This window comes from Enoplosus armatus, chromosome 11 (genome assembly GCF_043641665.1).
Source record: "Enoplosus armatus isolate fEnoArm2 chromosome 11, fEnoArm2.hap1, whole genome shotgun sequence".
NCBI lineage: Eukaryota > Metazoa > Chordata > Actinopteri > Centrarchiformes > Enoplosidae > Enoplosus > Enoplosus armatus.
Window position 1 is genome coordinate 20,223,602 of NC_092190.1, and position 18,753 is coordinate 20,242,354.

Consider the following 18,753-nt stretch of genomic DNA (forward strand, 5'->3'; position numbering starts at 1 on the left):
CAAAGTACCAATGTAAAAGGTCTATAATAACACGTTCCTGCCTTATTGCATTAAACCAAATTATTAACCACATTGTGAAACCAAAGAACTGAACTTGTTTAGTTGGCAGTTAAGATTTTTCTGGCTTGTCTCTGCTCTAAAACTTTAGCTTACCGCAGCTCTAAATTAGGCTAATAAATTAAAGCAATATGGAGTCTTTTAAACTTGTGCGGTGGTGGCAGCGCCATTACAATTACATACAACTGAAAAATTAAATAGCTCAATCAAATCAGAAAAGTGACCATGTACTGTCCCATAACAAACTAGCACTTAGAAGCCTTTACAGATGACCCCAAAGTGAGATCCCCAATCAGATCAGGTTGCATTTGGCGCCTCCTAGGTGTGAATGGGAGTACTGTACGAATGTGGCGTTTGACGTTACATTTGGACGACACCATCCTCAGACAAATAAAGAATAGAAAATAAAGAAAGTTTCCATTGTGCAGCAGCAACTCAGGCACTAACAACAATCTGATAAATAATCAGCTTTAAGAGAGACTTGAATAAGAACTTTCATGATTGACCCAGTGGCTGCTCTATCAGACTCTTTGAAGACATCATTGATTTTCTGTGGTGAGTTCACATTCTGCTTGTAATCTGTGTGTTTACATGTAGTAAAAAAAGAAGAAAAAAAAACACAGGAGGGAGAAAGGGCAAGAGATAGTATGAAAAGGTCTACTATTCTAATGATTGCATGTAAGGTCCTACTGTCTTCACCAGTAATGTCAATATGCAGTGAAAATAAATCCTGCATGTTTCTCCACAAATGTCCCCTTCATGGTTGCCTGTGTTTACTCACTGCTTTTGTGATGTTTTCCTATTTACTGCTCACAATGACTACCATCGTCATTATCCTACATATGTGGCTTTCTGCAGTGCCACTGCATCCTGCAGTTACACCTCATTTTAGGGGTGAATTTAGGGGCCAGGTTTCCACATCAAGATAACTGACAAAAGCCTGCATCAGTGGAGGTATGTGGTTTCAAACTTGCAATGCATACGGAGGAATATTTAGCACTAACTCAAATTCTATACACTGGAAATCGCAGTTTCCACCGGGCTTTGTTATTATCAGCTATATTCTGCCATCACAGAGGTCATCTATATCAGTTACCTACAATGTAAGCTGCATTGCTCTTCAGTCAGGCTGCACGAGACATGTAAGGAATAGAAGTCAACAACACACTTTGCTGCTTGTAATCTAGGTTAACGGTTAGGAGTTGCCCCCAAGCTACTGTCAGAGCTGACATCCATGTCCAAGGAAAACCACTGCCTCACGTGCAGGCCTCTGTAAGTGTGTGTGTGCGTGCGCCATCTAACCCCTGCACAGAGGTAGCTAATCAGACTGTTTCAATCTAAAGTTAAAAAGGGGGAATCTGTAACTCTTCACCAAAATATTGTACTTTCTGTCATCGCCATAGTCACGTGTGACACGTGGCTGGAGCTGCTGTCTCATGGCCCCCTGTAGCAACTTCTTACCTTTCTTGCTGACAGTGCAAACAAAGTCTGTCAAACCTGAGCTGTCGCTGTGTGTTTTTCGGCGTTTTTTGTAGTTTCACATGTTGAAATAAACGGCATAACAACATTGGTAAACACACTCAGCTAGCTCATATTTCCTCAATGGCTGTTAAGAGCATCCACAACAGATAACAAATAACTTACACAATTAATTATGTTTTGTCAGCTGAGGACACCTTTCCTTCAGTAAGACACCAGTAAGGTGGGAAACTGTTGCAAACATTACTCTGTATGTTAGTTTAAACATTTAACATTTAAACATCATTTAAAGTACTTCCTCCAGGCAGAGAGGGCAACAATGTGCAGCTTGAATACAACTTTGGTGGCTACAGACATCTCATCCAGGCAATTTCATAAATATAGGCAACTATAGCTCAACTGATACTGGATTGATCAAAATGATCAAAATGTATTGACTGATACTCATTTTTCACATGAACAAGCATTGTTGATATATTTTAATATTGATCCTTTTAATTCAATTGTAAAAAATGTATGCCAACACAAATGTTGATATCGGTTTGACTGATTAATTTTGATGCCCTTCTTAAATGTTAATATCTTGAAGATTGAGTATTCTTAAATAAAAAGGTGCTGATATGCATCTGGTGTTGATCAGATATACAAAACATTCTGATAAGATGTGTCTTTTCACTCTCTAAAACCACACCACAGGTCATTTTCATGTGTTATCTACTGGGGCAGCCAGTGGAGAGCCTCAACACTGGCCGAGCCCCGCACAACAGAGGGGCTTCTGTCGGCTCACATCTGGGAGGCTAGTTATGGTTGTCCCTCCTTTATCCCAGATCCCTAAAGCTAAGGGGCCCTGGGCTTGGGGAGGAAAGGGCCAGAAATAACCAGAATGAGTCAATCTGAGTGGTGGTGAAACTGGGGGGGGGGGGTGAAGAACTCATCAACACTGAACACAGAGGTGAAGTCTGCTATATGAAAATATGCAAATAAGACAGAGAAAATATTTATAGGCCTCGCCCTAACTATTGAAACACTATAACGTGCAGTTCCCGGAGCACACAGTGTTAACATTAAAACATTCCTCCTCGTGCCTAACGGGATACGACGTCACGGCCGCCACATGCGTCCACAAGTCGATGGTTTGTTAAGCTAACGGTGTGAACGGCTGCGCCACAGTCTGCACAAAGTAGACACAAGTTTAAGCCAAGACTATAGCTTTTTCTCCAGAATAAGAGCTTTCGTAGACGGGTGGGGGGCAACTGAGAGAAGGTGGGGGGGGCCAAGACACGACCCCTCCATCACCACATTCAGTCGATATAGTCAAGATGCCCGATACCAGAATATTCTGCATACCAGTAACAGTTAGACTCCTACAGGCATGTGCTGCTAATGACAAACACGTTTGCGCCAAATGCGCCGGACATTACAAATAAATCCACGTTGTGCGACCAATCTGCGGGCTGCAATCAGCGCTGCCTGCTGCCAGCCTGTGCGCGTAAACTTAAAGTCAGCCTTTAAATGGTACGTGTAGCCCACAGACCCTGGTTTTGGGAACGCGGCTTATTAAAACGCTGATATTACATACACAGCTTAAAAGGCGACTCGGCGCAAAAGTTAAAGATATAACTTGAGCCAACGCACCATTGTTAACGCACAAAAAAAGAATCTACGCGGTGATGCTGCCGCGTCTGCGTTGCTGCCGCGATATGTTTGTGTGGCAGCCTGTCTTACCTTCGGTGGTGAATGTAGCTCCTCTGCTTTCGCCCGACGGCTCCTCAAAGTTGTCGCTTATTTTGAGAGCTTTTCCTTCGTCTCGTCTTTATAAAAAGAAAGCCCTCCCGCTCTAATATCAAGCCATTCAGTTCTTCTTCCCTGCGAGGCGCCCGGGTCCTTCTCCAGTTGTGTGCTGTACTGCGGGGCGAGGACAAAGAATATTCCCAAATCCCCCCCTTTTTCCCCTCCCAGTTTCAGCCGGGCACCCCACCCCCTGTCTGCGCAGAGTGGAGGAAAACGATCAACTGCCAGCATTCCTGATGCAATCCTTGCTTCGCATTTCGGTTATAACTCTTTGCCCTGGACTCAGACACTGAGAAATACTCAGAGCCACTGCAATCTGTGACACCACAAGGGCCCAGAAAGAGAGAGGAATACATATGGAGACAAATATATGGAGTTGTTGGAAAGACAGCGTGCATGGTACATGGTACTTGAAATACACAACTTTAAAACAATGTGAAGTATTTCAGTTGTTACCAAGAGAACAAACATAAAACTTCTTTAATGGTGCTTCATGTTACGACCTGCAAATGTGTCACGGTCTGCCCACATTGCTTGTTGCAGGTGAGATTGCAGCAGTCACAGTGTTTGTGTGGTCTGTCACCATCCAACCTTTGTTTCTGTAGAGAATGTGGAACAACATACAGCCTACTGATAGTGAGTGCCCCTCTTCCTGCTGATGCAGATGTTTGGAAGTTGTTGCCATCACGAGGTCCCTCCATGTCACACTTTCTTTAGCAAAGGCCGCACGTGCGTTTCCTCATCCCCCCCCCCACCCCCTTAGCATCTCCTTGAAGCTACATCCTACACTTAATAATGTTCATTACAAGAAGACAAAGGAGCCTTAACTCTGTTTTAAGACAGGATTTATGTCCAGCATTAGGATTTAAAGGGGTGTGGAGCAGTAGTGTCATGACTCACCAAGTGAATAGTCCGTTGTCTTAACTCAGCACTATGTGGAAGGGGGAAAAAAAGTGGCATCTACCATCTGCAATGTGATAATAGCCTTCAGAATCAGAATCAGATTCAGTGGTTGAATTTCAAGTCGGCTTGCACTGCACTTTCCCTAAAGACGTGACTTAAAATGAGATATGTGCGGTTACCCAGGCAGGCATCCAGTCAGCATCGCTCTCCTGAGGTAGTCACTCACATTGAATGATCACATTGTTCTGCCTGGATCTCCTGAAATGCCAGTCTTCATTGCTTACACATTCACTCCCCAAAAAACACAGACAAAGCAGATCCTCTCTACTTCCACATATTGCTTGTTGCGAATGGACTGCAAAGATTAGGGACTGCCGTGCTTTGTCTCATCTGTATGATAACTGGCGGCGGCTGGCGAAAGCACATTACAGGCAGCAGTTATTGTTTAATATCTGCTGCAAACAGGAGGTCAGTAGAGGAATGCAACGCCCTTCCCCCTTCTCGGGGAGTAGGGAAGCTCTATTGTGAACCACAAGCATGCTTTTATTCATAGGGTGTAACGTGGGGTGCCCTGGTAAACCACAGTCCAAATGGCAGAAAAAGATAATCTGGAGACTGAGCAGCCCGGCCTCGTGGTTCCTTCAGGTCATGAGCTGACGTTAGCTCTCTTGTTGCTAATACAGAATCACTTTGTGTGTATGCATGTGTATTCATCATTACAGTTATTCCTGATACTGAAGTAATCTGGTTTGGATTTTGAGTATGCATGTTTAGAATTAAAATATAAGGATGAACATCAACAGTTTACCATGAATACACTGGCTTATGAACACACATAGGGGTAAAACACCACATTGTTCCAATTGTTAATATACTGTAATAGCCTCTTGAACCCAAGGCTGTTTTTCAGTTCCTTTATTTTGAGGCTCGTGGTGTAGTCAATACCATGTGGAGTTATTTTCAGGACAGGATTGGCCACTCAGAAGGGCCATATGTCCAATGGGAGTGGTGCTATACATGCTAGGATACATTTTATGACAGATATATATATTGACTCAAGTTTGCATCCAGAGGGTTGGAGGGGTTCAAATAAAGCCCAAACTATTAGAAAACACATTTGTTTTCCTCCATGTTCCATCCACACTAAGCCGACACAACCAAAAACACGTCTTTTCAAAAACACCCACCAAAAATAATTGAATTTGAGAAAACAGTATTTCAACTTTTAAGTGTTGATGGGAAAACTGATCTTTGTGTAAATGATGATGCATGACACACTGTGTCTGGATTAAATCTGCCTGCTCAGTTGGCCTGTGATTACCCAACAGAGGAGACTGAAACACTCTATTGTTGTGGCGTTTCAGTGTGGACATCAAAGTTTTTGAAAACATAAATTGCGTTTTATGATTCATCCACAATGGTGTGGGTATGGTCTAACACGACTTATTTGTCACTGTTTTTACTCTGTACTTCTCTATACTACTTTGGTCTCTGTTTAACCACATAAAAAAAATCCAGGCTGGCTGTTCTTTATGGCATGTTTTCCTTCATGGGGAACGGCTCCACAGATATGATGTTGCAACATTTCCAAAGAGGTGAAAGGGCTTTGCTCAAGAGTTGCCCTCTTGTGTGCTTCAGAACTAGACCCACTGTGAATCATCCCCTTGTGATGTTTGCTTTCCTGCCACACACACATGCGCACACACACGCACACTTTTGATGAAGGAGTCAGCTTACAACTGGTTTTGTGCCTGAATGCTTGTGCAAGTTCGAAGAGGAAAGCCATAACGTTCCCCTTCATGCAGCTGTGTTCAGCTGTTTTGTCGGCAGAAGGAGCTGAAATGCTTGAGGGGGCCACAAAGATGGAAAAAATATGGCATACTCAACAGATCTCAGTCTCTGACAGTTGTGATTGTGTTTCCTCAACTTTCGTAGGAGACGATGTGCGTATTCATCACCACGCTACAAACACACTGTGAAGGGATTCCCTTTCTCTCTATATTAACCCCATCTCTGCAGAGTAGATGAGCCACATAGGCACACAAATGCTAAGCTACAGTCACATTAGGGTCTTTGAGTTAGCAGAAATGCTTGCTCTGCGCTCTCTCTGGTTTTAATCTTTTAACATGCATTCTTGAGGCAGTCTCCCTGCCAACACACCCAGGCAAATGCACAAGAGCGCGATGCATTTTATTAAATAGCATTAGCTCAAGGTTAACCTGGCAACCGTCCAAGATGACTTTAGAAAAATGACCAGCCGTGTCTTCGCTGTTTGCCAGAAAGAAATTCCTTTCTCTTGCAGCCTGGCTGTCAGTTGGGAAACTGTTTTTTTAATTATTAATTTGTCCACTCCTCATGGCTATTCTTTATGCTTTATAATTCCTCTCGTCAACCATCCATACTTATGTTAATGTGACCCTTTATCAAAAAGACAAAGTTAATGTTCAGGTAGTAAATCTGCCTGCACCTGTAAAGTCTTTTTTGGAGAACAGAGAGTAATTAAGTTCAGCAGTGAACCTAGCCCGCATTGTTATATTTTAATTCACAGTACAACAGGGAAGCTGGGTTTCCTGCCAGCAAGACTAATGCTTTCCATCTGTGTGTTGTTTAGGAGACTGTATCAAAGATAGTGCCTAATAAGGTTCTGCCTCACATCAGAGTGACTCAGTTTAACTTAACCCCACACTATAACAGACACAGAAGGATTGGAGTTGCTGTCATTGATAAAAACGGGTTTCGGATGACATGGTGCCACATAACAGAACAAAACAGTATAGGCAGTAAAATATGTTTACAGGCCTAAAATGTTCAACATTCTGTATTCACACCTACAGTCCTATATGTATCAAAACAATAGCCTGAGGTGTTTGTGCCATGCGTGCCAAGGAAAGTCAATGTAATTACTTTGGCCACAAATTGCTTTTGGTATGAAAACACAAACAAACATTGGAAGCCTGTACTTTTAAACCCTGGCACACAAGAGCAACTGAAAGCCTGACATTTCTTCTTAATCTAGAAGTCCTCAGTGTATATATTATGTACTGTATTTACCAGAGACAGTTTAAAGATTTAATGTTTGAGGAGCTTCATTTCAAAGCAAAATAAGATAAACAGCATCATATTAAATTAACAGATTGCCAGCACAAAAGTAAAGGTTAGGGGGGTCATTATTAATCACCATCATTAATAAAGTTAGGCTGATGTGTTTTTTAACTGTATTTTGAAATATGGGCTTTGTGGTGGGAGGGGACATTACGGTTTTTATAAACTTTCTTCTGTGCAGTCTCCGAATTCTTCTGTCTGGTTTATTGCTCCTTCCTTGCTGGTTTACTGCTTGCTCTTCCTTCCTGATCCTGCCTATCACCCTATTCCTGGGACAGTCCGTAGAGGGGGACACAGTGACTAGGCAAGGGGTAAAAGGGGGTGGGTAGGCTTAATTTGCAAGGTCACCTTGTTTTGCATGGGGGAGGGGGAACTGATGTTCTCAACAGTGAGGCTCCTTGGTTTTTTATTGTGTGCCTATGCAGTTGTCCAGTGCTGTAACTCCCCAAAGCTTCTAATCTGTAACACCATCTTTGTTTCACTGTATGATAGTGAACAAAAAACTACTGCATATTATCTATGGATGCAGATCCTATTACAAAACCCCTTGTGTCTGTCATGCAGTCAGCACCAGCACCCCTCAGTAGCATGGACGGGGTACAGTTAGAACAGACTGCACGTGGGACACACAAAAGAAACCCCAGTGCTTATAGGGAGGAGGGGTACAGAGTTACCATGGAAACAGACGGCCCTACCCCCGTAGCAGATGGTGGTGGTGAGGGTATCGGGGGCTGGGTGTAGTGATGGCGGGACCCAGAGATGATTATCTCTCTCGTGTTTCCGTCCTAAAACAACAGCTTCTGTCTGTCTTCTTAACCAAACAGGTGGCTTCGGTATGAGTTGTTTGTTAATGTAAGCTTAGCTTACTAGCTTAGCTTAGTAGCTTAGTTAAAATCTTGATTTTGTTTGAATTCAACACACTGAAATTGTTGGCTCTAAATTTCACCAGTCTTACATTGTAAGAAATGTGGGAAATCACACAGTTCTTGTTCTGTGTTTAATTCTAAAGTTCAGCCAAAGCTTATAGGATGTTTTGGCAGGTTTAATTAGACTAATCAAGTGCGTATTTTTCAGCCTTTTTAGGCCAAATTCCCTCTTTCTGTTTCCCCAGACAGTTTTCCCTAGCTGCATTTGAGAGATCATAACACAAAAAGTTTAACTTTGGAAGATATCCACGTTTTTATGGCTAACTCAAGCTGCTGAAGCCACATATACGTTTTGCCAAATTTTTAGACTGCATTTCTACATGGAGCAAGGACTCTCACGCTGCATTCAGACCAAATTTAGCCCTGTGAGAAAAAAACACAACCTCCTCATTGATCTGAATGAGGCCAGTCCGCTGCGCCAACACAGATGTCCTGGAAAGAAAATGCAAGGTTGTCCAGCAAAAAAGTTCAACCTGGCTCAACCTTTTCCGGCCTGCAACATGATATCATCAGGCAAGGCACTGCAGTGGCCAATCATCGTGGGAGATTACTTTATAACGTGAACACATCATACGCACAACCAAAGATAAAATTGCTGTCATGATCATTTTCCAGACTTGAAAAATCTGATACGCCCCCAGACTCATGGAACTGGACTTCCTGGATCGCGTTTTATGTCCTGATGGTTGGCAATAGCCACCACAGTTAACTGGGTGTGCCCCGGACTCACCCTTCTTCAGCTGGGTTTCCTGAGTAAAAAGAAACTCTTCAAGGCACAGGAAATGTGCTTATTGAGGATGGCCTCTGTGCTCCGCTGCCCCCCTGCCCCTGCTGCTTACAATGCATCTCCGGGTAGCAGAGTCTTTCTCACATTTGCAGTTTAAGTACCCATAAAACGTCTTTGTGAAATTATTATCTGAAGTAATTGAGGGAATTAAATCATTAAACCAGCTATAACAAACTGTATGGGAGAGCAGACTCCCACACATTTAGTTATCTCTGCATGTGCATGTGGAGACTCTCCCTTAACAAACTCCTCGTGTAACTCAACTCCCCAGCTGCCCGCATCTGGTTTGGAGGTTTTGTAACTTTGCACTTACCCAACCTTGTATCCGTCTTTCCACTTTCAATGACACCCAATCTTGTGTCTTGTCAGAAAAACAGTCTGACTATGTTTGATTTCTACACTGAGCATTCCCTGTCTTCCTTTAAATGTCATCTTATTAGCACTTGTTGGAGGACTAAGCATCAAACAAATGCTAAACTTTTAAAGTAACTGTCCTTAATTCAGACTATTAAATGATTGCCTGCACCTCTAAAGATTCTCTGCCTTTTCGTCATAAACAGGCTATTCTGGTGATGTCAGCATGACTGTGCCAAGGAGTCATAAACGAGTAAAAGACTTGGCAGCCATATTGCCAAGCCTTCGAGTGAAGTTGGACGGAGAGGAGTTATGGGCTGAGCAAAACTGCTAAGATCACCATTGATTCAGCATGTACAGCACCTCTCCTCCGGGCGACAGGAAAATGAGATAATCTATCAAAGTGGCGGTAAGAGACTGCGGAGGGAAAGATGATTTGTGTGTTCGCAGTCATGAGAATACAAAGTGAGGGCTGAGCTTCAGTGTCATATTGTGACATGATTTGAATTTATATCCTAATTTAGTTCTTTAATTGTCTGTGCCAGGGTCAGTTGTAAATCTTTTTATCCATCAATCATCTCACACGTTCCTGCCCAACAACGGGTCAACAAAATTGTACACTGACCTTTCACTTTACCTTATTTCCACATTGCATTTCAAAACACGAGTTTGGGTGAGGAGTGGCGCGTCCTTACACTTGTGAGAGTGTTGGACATGGTTCTTGTCCTGCACATGTGTTTATTCCATCTGGCCCTGCCCTCTCATATCTGAGTGGTGATGTCATGAAATGAGAGGTTTTTCGGGTCTCACAGCTTCTTCTTGCGCCACAGTTTACTCACTGGGTCAAAGTTAGCCTTTTGGGAGGCTTCGGAGTGTGTTTATGTGTGGGCTGGATGGGACATATTACACATACCTCCCAGATTTACCATGACGCTTGTTTAAAAGTGACACAATTTACAAAGTTTATCATCCATGTGGAAACTGGGTTTCCAACTGTTGGAGGATATGAGTGGTTACTGATTCTACGTGTGCAGATTTGAATCCACGAGCTGATCAGCTGCAGTGTACAGCAGCAGACAAAGGACTGAGGACAGTAAACAAAAGATTCAAATTAAGGAATTTGAATACTAAATTGGCTGTTGCATTTCTCACAAATGCCCTAATGGGTCTGGTAGTTCCATATTATAATCCCATTGTTCCTTCATACATGGAAATAAGAGAACAGGGTGCGAAGAAGCCTATGCGAATGTGCTCATCTCATTGAGAGTAAAATCCTGATGCTGAAAACAAGGGCATTGAAATGTGTTTGGGAGTGAATAGTCATTAACTTGACCTCTTGAGGTAACACTTCTTTTCCAAGCTTCTCAATTTCAAAATGCAAACCCACACAGAAATACAAGCATGAAAGTTCACCCCTGAACTCAGTAGATGTGTTTGAAAGGCCAAGTAGACCATGAGTTAAGATTATTTTCTTGGCAAGTTCTCAGTAAGACATTTTGGGTGAGAGTGACCTGATCTTTATGACCATACAAGCAAGGACGATGTGACATTGGCTTCTAGGTGAGGATGGCAAGGGTTAGGGTTTCTTTACAGAATGTATAGCCTGTTGTGAGCCCATTGTATGAAGGCTGACGTAAAAATGCTGGTAAAGAAGACATCTTTAAACTCCCCTCACAGACATTTTATGCCCTGACTGGAGAAAAGTGCCCACAAACACATAGATAGTGCTGTTTGGGCTGATAGGCTGAGCAACCTTATATGACAAAACAAAATCTCCCTTTATTATTGAAATAATAGTCTGTAAACTTGCTTCCCAATGGTGGCTCAAATTGGAGATTTGCCTCCTTTCTGCTTGTGTTGTGAACCTCAAGACACCCAGTGGGCAGTGAGAATAACATGTCACTCCAACTACTGTATGGATGACAAGGAAAGGTTTACAACTTTGTCAACTGCTTTAGAGCATTAGCAGGACTGCCCAGAGAACTGTTGTGCATAAGTTCGGTCCAGATTTCATTAACTACATGGCAGCAAACAAGTGGACGTGAAAGGAAACTGTCCAGAAGAGTTTTGGCAATTGACTAGCTGAGAACACCAAAGCTTATGATAAACTGGTTCACATAGAAATAAACTAATTTAAGAAAGTGTCTATTGTCTGTAGGTACCTCCACAACCTGTTTGACGTTCACATTTTATTTTAGTTTGAAAGGATCCATTTCAGTGTCATCGGAGACACCCGGGGAGTGAGAGCCAGAAAAAACTGTAGTGAACATTGCAAAGATGTTAAATTATACAGATTTAAAAACACATACCATGTTCATGCTCTTAAGACGGATGGATGACCAGAGGAAAAATGCTGTGTCACTACAAAAATGATGAATCAGAATGATGCTAAAAATTACAACATAACATTATAACATTGTTGGTGGACTGCATGAAATATTGACAGTCAAACAGTCGCAGTGGACATTTACTGTGATGAAATTTATCTGACAAGTAAATGAAGGGTTTACGTGAAATTTCCTCTTACATCAAAGCACAATACGCTGACATAGTTATGTGAAAGGTTATTGTCTTAATGTTTGGGCAAGAAACTCTTAACAGCAACTGAACAGATTTAGTTTGACTTCTTAAAGGAACAGAGCACTTTATTCCCATGGTACACCTCTTCTCTCTCATCGACATTATAAAAGAACAGCTGTTCAATGAGGATGACTATTGTAACCTAATGAATTCAATGTGAAGGAGTGTAAATGTTGTTGGCAACCTGTTATTTACTATTGGTGAATGTCATGATACTCTGACAGTGACGAGCTTCACTTTAGGTTGAACTGTGGTCACATCAGAACAATTCTGAAATGTTCCCCTCTGTGTGACGTACACATCTGGTCACCACCCAAAGGAGGGTGGTTTGGCCCAGGGACATAAACACGAAAGAGTTCAGGCCTTCTGAGCAGCATGAGCAAGCCTTGTCTCACCAGCTGACTAACACAGTGGATACATACTATAATTAATCCTTCAATCTGCCAGTGTGATGCATTTTCTCTTGCGTCTGATTAAAAGAAGGGGTAATTAGATAAGATTTACAGTAACAGCTGTGTCCTCCTCCAAAAGAATTTATGACCTCTCCGGTCAAGCAACAAAACATCTGTAGGGTGTTTTCTACTTCTTACAGTAGAAAAGAAAGTGTGAGACTCATATTCATCCAACAAGTCATGAAAGACTGAAATGACTCTTCGCCACATAATCATAGGAGGTGGAGGGCGTATCCTCACTGGATGCTTCGCAAACAACAATACTCTAAATTAAACAACTAAATTGTTTGTTAGTGCCCTCTGGGACAACACACTGGTGGAAACATAAATCCATTTGATAATCTGACAATGCTATGGTAAAAGTTTGGTTAGGTTTAGGCACAATCACAACTGTTAGGGTTAGGGAAAAATCATGTTTTTTGGCTTAAAATAAGTACTTAGTTAATCTCCTGACAAACGTTTCAAATATGCATTAAACAGCCATAAACACACAGTAGCAGTGTGAACTGGTTTTTACCTTAAAACAGTGTCTGGGTAAAACAATCCGACACAATTAGTAATAGCTACTTATGCACTATGAACTAACAGGGAGGTTTCTCTCTTGGGATACTGAACATGGTCCACCCATTCATTTATCCATTCGTGCCGCTTAAGACACAAAAACAACTTCTCATGTAGATCTCTCATTCATTCGGGTTTGTTTTCTGCCACCTGCCTGCACGAGTTTCTCACAGTGACGTTGTCGTCTGGTGGCGGGCACTTAAAGCACTTAACTGTCCCAACATGTGCGGACACATTGCCTTATCGTTAAAGACTGCATTGCTTCAGTAATCTAACATGAACATAAAAATATTTCACAATAGTGTGAGGCCGCAATGACATCCCCAACGACTCTGTCAGGTGATCAGTCATGATCTTTGCTGCCTTTGCTGCCCACAATTTGGTGCAGAAAGGATCGTCAGTTGCGTGAGAAAACCCTGAGGCTCTTACAAAGCGAGCTGTTTTCTTGTTTCTGGGGTGAGGAGCTTGTATGTGTGCATGAGTATGTTTGTGTGCCTGTCAGAGGGAAAAGCAGGGTTATTGTCTCCTGTTTTATAGGGTTGTACTCAATGCCCAAGGTAAGCTATTATAGAGGGACAAGGATTGGTGTTATACGCAACAACACTGACAGCATTACTCTAACAATGAGGTGACAATAAACTGACGATATATGTCTCACCAACAGCCTCATGTTACACAGGTATTCTGTGCAAAGTCATGAAAGATATGAGCATGGCGAACAAATGCTGTTGATGAATCACCAACTACTGACGCAGACGGCAGAAGAAGGACATTTATTGACTGAATATATGCTATATTTGATGTATTTAATCTCCTTTATGCTGTTGTCACTGTATGCAGTCAGTGTACAAATAGAGGTCAATATTTGGTTTTATGAAGGAGGGGGGGGATTGAACTGGTTCCACTGGATGAAGAAGAATAAAGTTTCCAGGTCACTGAATGAATCTTGGTCTTTGTCAGACAGGCCTTTTCTTTCTCTGTATCACATTGGACTGGTGCCTTATGGGATTCGTTTGCTGTGAATTTGTTATATCCATGATGTACTCTCTGGGAAACAAAAAAGCCAACCACTTGGCTGACTTTGGGTTCTGTCAATATCACAACCCTTGTTGAACATAATGTACTTGACCACAGGCCTACAGAATGTGCTCAGCTCATTGAGAATACAAACGTTTCTTGTGACCTGTCAGATTGATGTGGCTTGTGCACTCAGTTCATTGGCTTCCACACATAGCCCCACCTAGCATGGTAATCTTTAGCTGTGTGAAATGTCTTGATTGTGGTCCTTAGGGTGAATTACGCATTTTCAACCCAACTCAACCTTCTCATCCTGAATAGCTTGCAGGCCAAACCTTTTACAAACACTGACACTCCGCCCTTCACACTAAATCCAACCTGCTTGTTTTTGATCACTTGGCAATGGGCACGTGGGAGGTGCAGCTGTTTTTCTGTCACCTGACACTAAAGGTCTGCCTTTTAGGTAACTGCTGAAGTAAGAGAGAAACCCATTTTACCTCTGTTCATAGAACCTGATATCTGCTTGTTTTAAAGGCAGAAGGTACAATCACATCATTCCAACTCTTGACAAGGTTCAAATGGAGTTTCTTGTGCCTCAGTGCAAGACAAAAAATGGAAACTGTGACTGTTCACTAATGTTTTAAACCCATCTGTAGTATTATCATTTGTGGAGCAGTTCAGAGCATCTCATGATTCAGACATTTATGTCAAAAGACACTGAACATTTACAGCTATGTTAAAGAATGAGTAGGGCCTTTATTTATCTGCTGTCAAATGCTAACAGCTGGTGAGCAGAAAAAGCCCTTCGGCGCCTCATGGAGACAAATATCACAACAGCTCCAAAACAATCTCCATCAGTTTTAAAGAGAAGATGGAGACCCCTCAAAATGTCACAGAGACACATTTTGAAATAGTTATTGCAGAGATAGAACTCATAGATGGTGTCTACCCGGTGAGCAAACATTGCTTGTTTTCAATCAATGCTGTGCTGTTCTGAGTCACTTACAACTTAAATTGTGTGTTAAAGTTGCACTAATCAAAATGTTGGAATAAATGACTAAGTGCAATAAGAAAGGGGTCACTCATAGTGTAGTGCCCCTCAGCTCTACAGAGTCTTTTGGCTTCTTTTCGTCTTCTTCTTTCAATTTTTAAATAAAAATAAATCAAATAAATTAATGATTGGATTAAATTAAACACACAAAAACACTCTATGCACTCTATGCTCTATGTATGCAAACGTAAAAAGATACCTGCTTTCTGAACAACTAAGAAAAAGATAAAACCTCTACAGTACTTAGGGTCATCCAGACTGGAAACTTTGTGAACAAAACCCACAAATTTTTTTAAGAGTACTTTTAGAGGCAATGCAGCCACAATCTCAAGGGGAGTTTATATGCTGGCAAAAGGGTCACTTTGTCAGAGAAACCTAGATGGCTTGAGCCTTTCTCAGCCACTTAAACACACAGGCTTCCTTCTGTTAAAACACACCACCAGTGTGTGGGTTGGCATAACATTTCCATGGCTCCTTTCTGCTCTATGAGAGAACAGACATGTTATTTTAAGCTTGGCTTGAATGCTTGAAAATATCCTAAATGGCACAGCGGTTGACCTTGATTAGGACTTGGTTTTGGAATATATCTGCTGTGGTTTGGGTTGTTGGGAATCATGCTGAGTGTAATAGAAACCTGGAAATCCAACCCAAAGCCTCTAGCTCTTTGACACGCCTTCCATTGAAGGAGAAAGGGTTTGGATCCTAAAATAAGGCCATCTGATGTCATCACACATATAAAAACACCTCCTCAGTCCACACAGTTTGTCCTTTTGGTCCCTGAAAACTGACATGAGCACAGTACAACCATAGAGCCCACAGAGGAACGCTATAAGTAAACTGACCACAGAATTGAGAAAAGAATGCAAAAAGTAATATGAACTCGCGTATAATCTGCTGTACTTCAGCCTTACAACAGCCAAAAACATGTGGACATGGAAAACCTTCTGTCCTACGCTGTCCCAAGCTCAAGAGGATATGACTATATGCACCTATAATATGTAAAAAAAAAAAAAAAGGGTAAGATGAGGGGACACTGAACTGAGAGGGCATAAGAAAATGGTGCGTCCTAAATGCTGACTCACTGTGAGTGTGTCTTTTCCACATCCACAGTGAGTCAAATTCCTTGTATGTGTCAACATAAGTTGATTAAATAGTACGAGAATTTTCTCAACCCACAAAGGAAAAAATTAACAAATTTAGAGATATATGTGGTTTTTGGGAGGGGTATGAAGATGTGTAATCTGAAAAGTAACGACTAACTAACTCTGTCAGGTAAATGTAGTGGAGTAAAAACTACAACATTTGCCTCTGAGGTGTAGTGGAGTAGAAGTAGAAAGTTGCATGAAATGGAAATACTCAAGTAAAATACAGGTACCTCAAATTTGTACTTAAGTGCAGTACTTGAGTAAATGTGCTTGGTTACATTCCAGCACTGTCTGATTCTGATTCATAGGATTTGGTAGAACGTACTGTATCACAGGTACATGTATGTTCTGGCAAACATAGTCCACATGGGAAGAGGGACCCTTTTTTACTTCTATTTCAACAGATAAACCTGGTTAGCTGTGCATGTTATTGTCCATCTACACATACATAAGCCTTTCATTTTTTACAAGCAGTTCTATGCTTCACTAACTTTAAGGCTTCATGCTGTATCTTTTGCGTATTGTGCTGCCTCACTGGCACCAAGTATGCCTCCTTTATAAACTCCTTATATAAACATATCCAATACAATTTGAATGGATGGACGGGTAGAACACGATACTCAACTTGATCCTCATTTTCTTTCCTTTTAAGTTAAAAGTACATGCACTGTCCTTCAAAGTACAACAAAGTACAACATCAATAGGTATCCATGAAACAGGAGGATAGACACAACATACAACAACCATACAACAACTGCACTGCAGTCCAGGCCGTCCGGCCGTCTGGTGGAGACAGCGTATGGCAGTTACACGCTTGTTCCTGTTCAATAAAAAAAGAAGAGAAAGAGGGTGTGACTGACTTTAAAGAAAGTGCTGAGTTGGAGTTTTTTACGCTTCCAAGGATCCAGAGATAATTTTAAAAAATGTATTCATCCTTGCCATTGTCCTTAAAATGTTTTATGTAACTGTTACCAAAATGTCAAGAATAGTTTATGAACTATAAAACACAGTTTAAAGGAAGACTCCCTCGCTGTACTTCAGGGTCAGACACAAATATGAGGAACTAAAGGAAGATAGACAGGAATCATTTTTGAGGACGTTTGTACTGATTGCAATATTGAATCTTCTAAAAATACAGCTGATGGCCTGCATTAGAAATATTAGCTAAATGGGAGCTGTCACTGACACAACAATAAAGATCTTTACTGACAAGCAGGAGTGTACACTGGCTACTGTTTTCTCATCCAACTTAACACCCATTGAAATAGACAGGACCTGTCAGTGGTGTGTCCACAACCTAATCTCCAGCCATCAAGCAGACAAAAACCAAAGCAAACAGAGCAGGCCGGGTAGATGGGAGGGTCGTCTGGGTGGTCCCATTTCAAACTGACGGCTCATAAAGGAAACAGGCTGGTTTGTGTGCTGGATTTTCTTTTGTAATGTACCTGTAGATTGAGGTGTTACAATTAGCAGGAAAGTCTGAAATAAAGACCTTGAACGGATGCTTGAGAGAAGGCTATTTTGCCACATCATTGGAGCTTTCGGGCTAGCAGCTCCTATCACCAATATTTACGCAACAACATGCTGAAGTATCTTTCGAGTCCTCAGCAGCGCCAGGGACAGTGTCACATTTTTATTATGATTGTCCTGCAGAAAAACACTAATTTATAAATTAGGGATAGCAACATCACTTAAATCCCGGATGTATTAACCCACCGCTAACAGCACTCACAAGCAGCAGAGAAATTTAACGATTGAAGAACATATAATTAGGTAACACCCACTATCTCGAAACAGCAGCTTTGACGCAGCACAGCTGTTTGCAATGTTGGCTAATTAAGAAGTTAAACTTCCTCCCAGGATTAACTGATTTCAAGTCATCCAGAATTAAAATGCCTAAAACACGCTAAATGTACACTAGGGAACCTGGATCACTGGAGTATAGAGAGGAAGTGAAACCAGAACTTCTGGGTTCAAAACCATACTGACATCCGTAATTATACAAATAAAAAAAATCCAGCCCAATTACACTACCTGCTTCAACAGCGTGCTGTGCAGTTCGCTGGTACATTTTAAAAAGAGAAAACGTGTCTAAATGCTCCACTATGTTCACCCGCTCCTTTCTAACTGTGTCTATCTGCTGTTTGGTGTTGGGCAGGCAGCATTCAGTGTCCGAAGTTGTTGAATGCTAACAAATCAGTCTTTTTTTTTAACTAACTCAAAATAATGAAGGGTTTGAAATAGATATTCATTTGTCTTAGGATGTGGAAAGTAAACATTAGGAACGTAGTTTTAAGCTAGCGGCTAGCTCAGAAGAGCCGTCAGAATGCTGAAGAAGACACAACCTGCTGGACTGCAGCTTCATGTGGTGATAGGCTGTATACTGATGGAAACACAGCAAGGCGCTACAGTCGACCCCACAGAGCACCCTTCATTAATATAATAAAATATACTCAGAGTTTATTAGGTAAACCTATCTTAAACTAATGCATCTATAACAACACCCACCAACATTAATGTCAGTGAGCAGACTACTTTGTCACCAAGG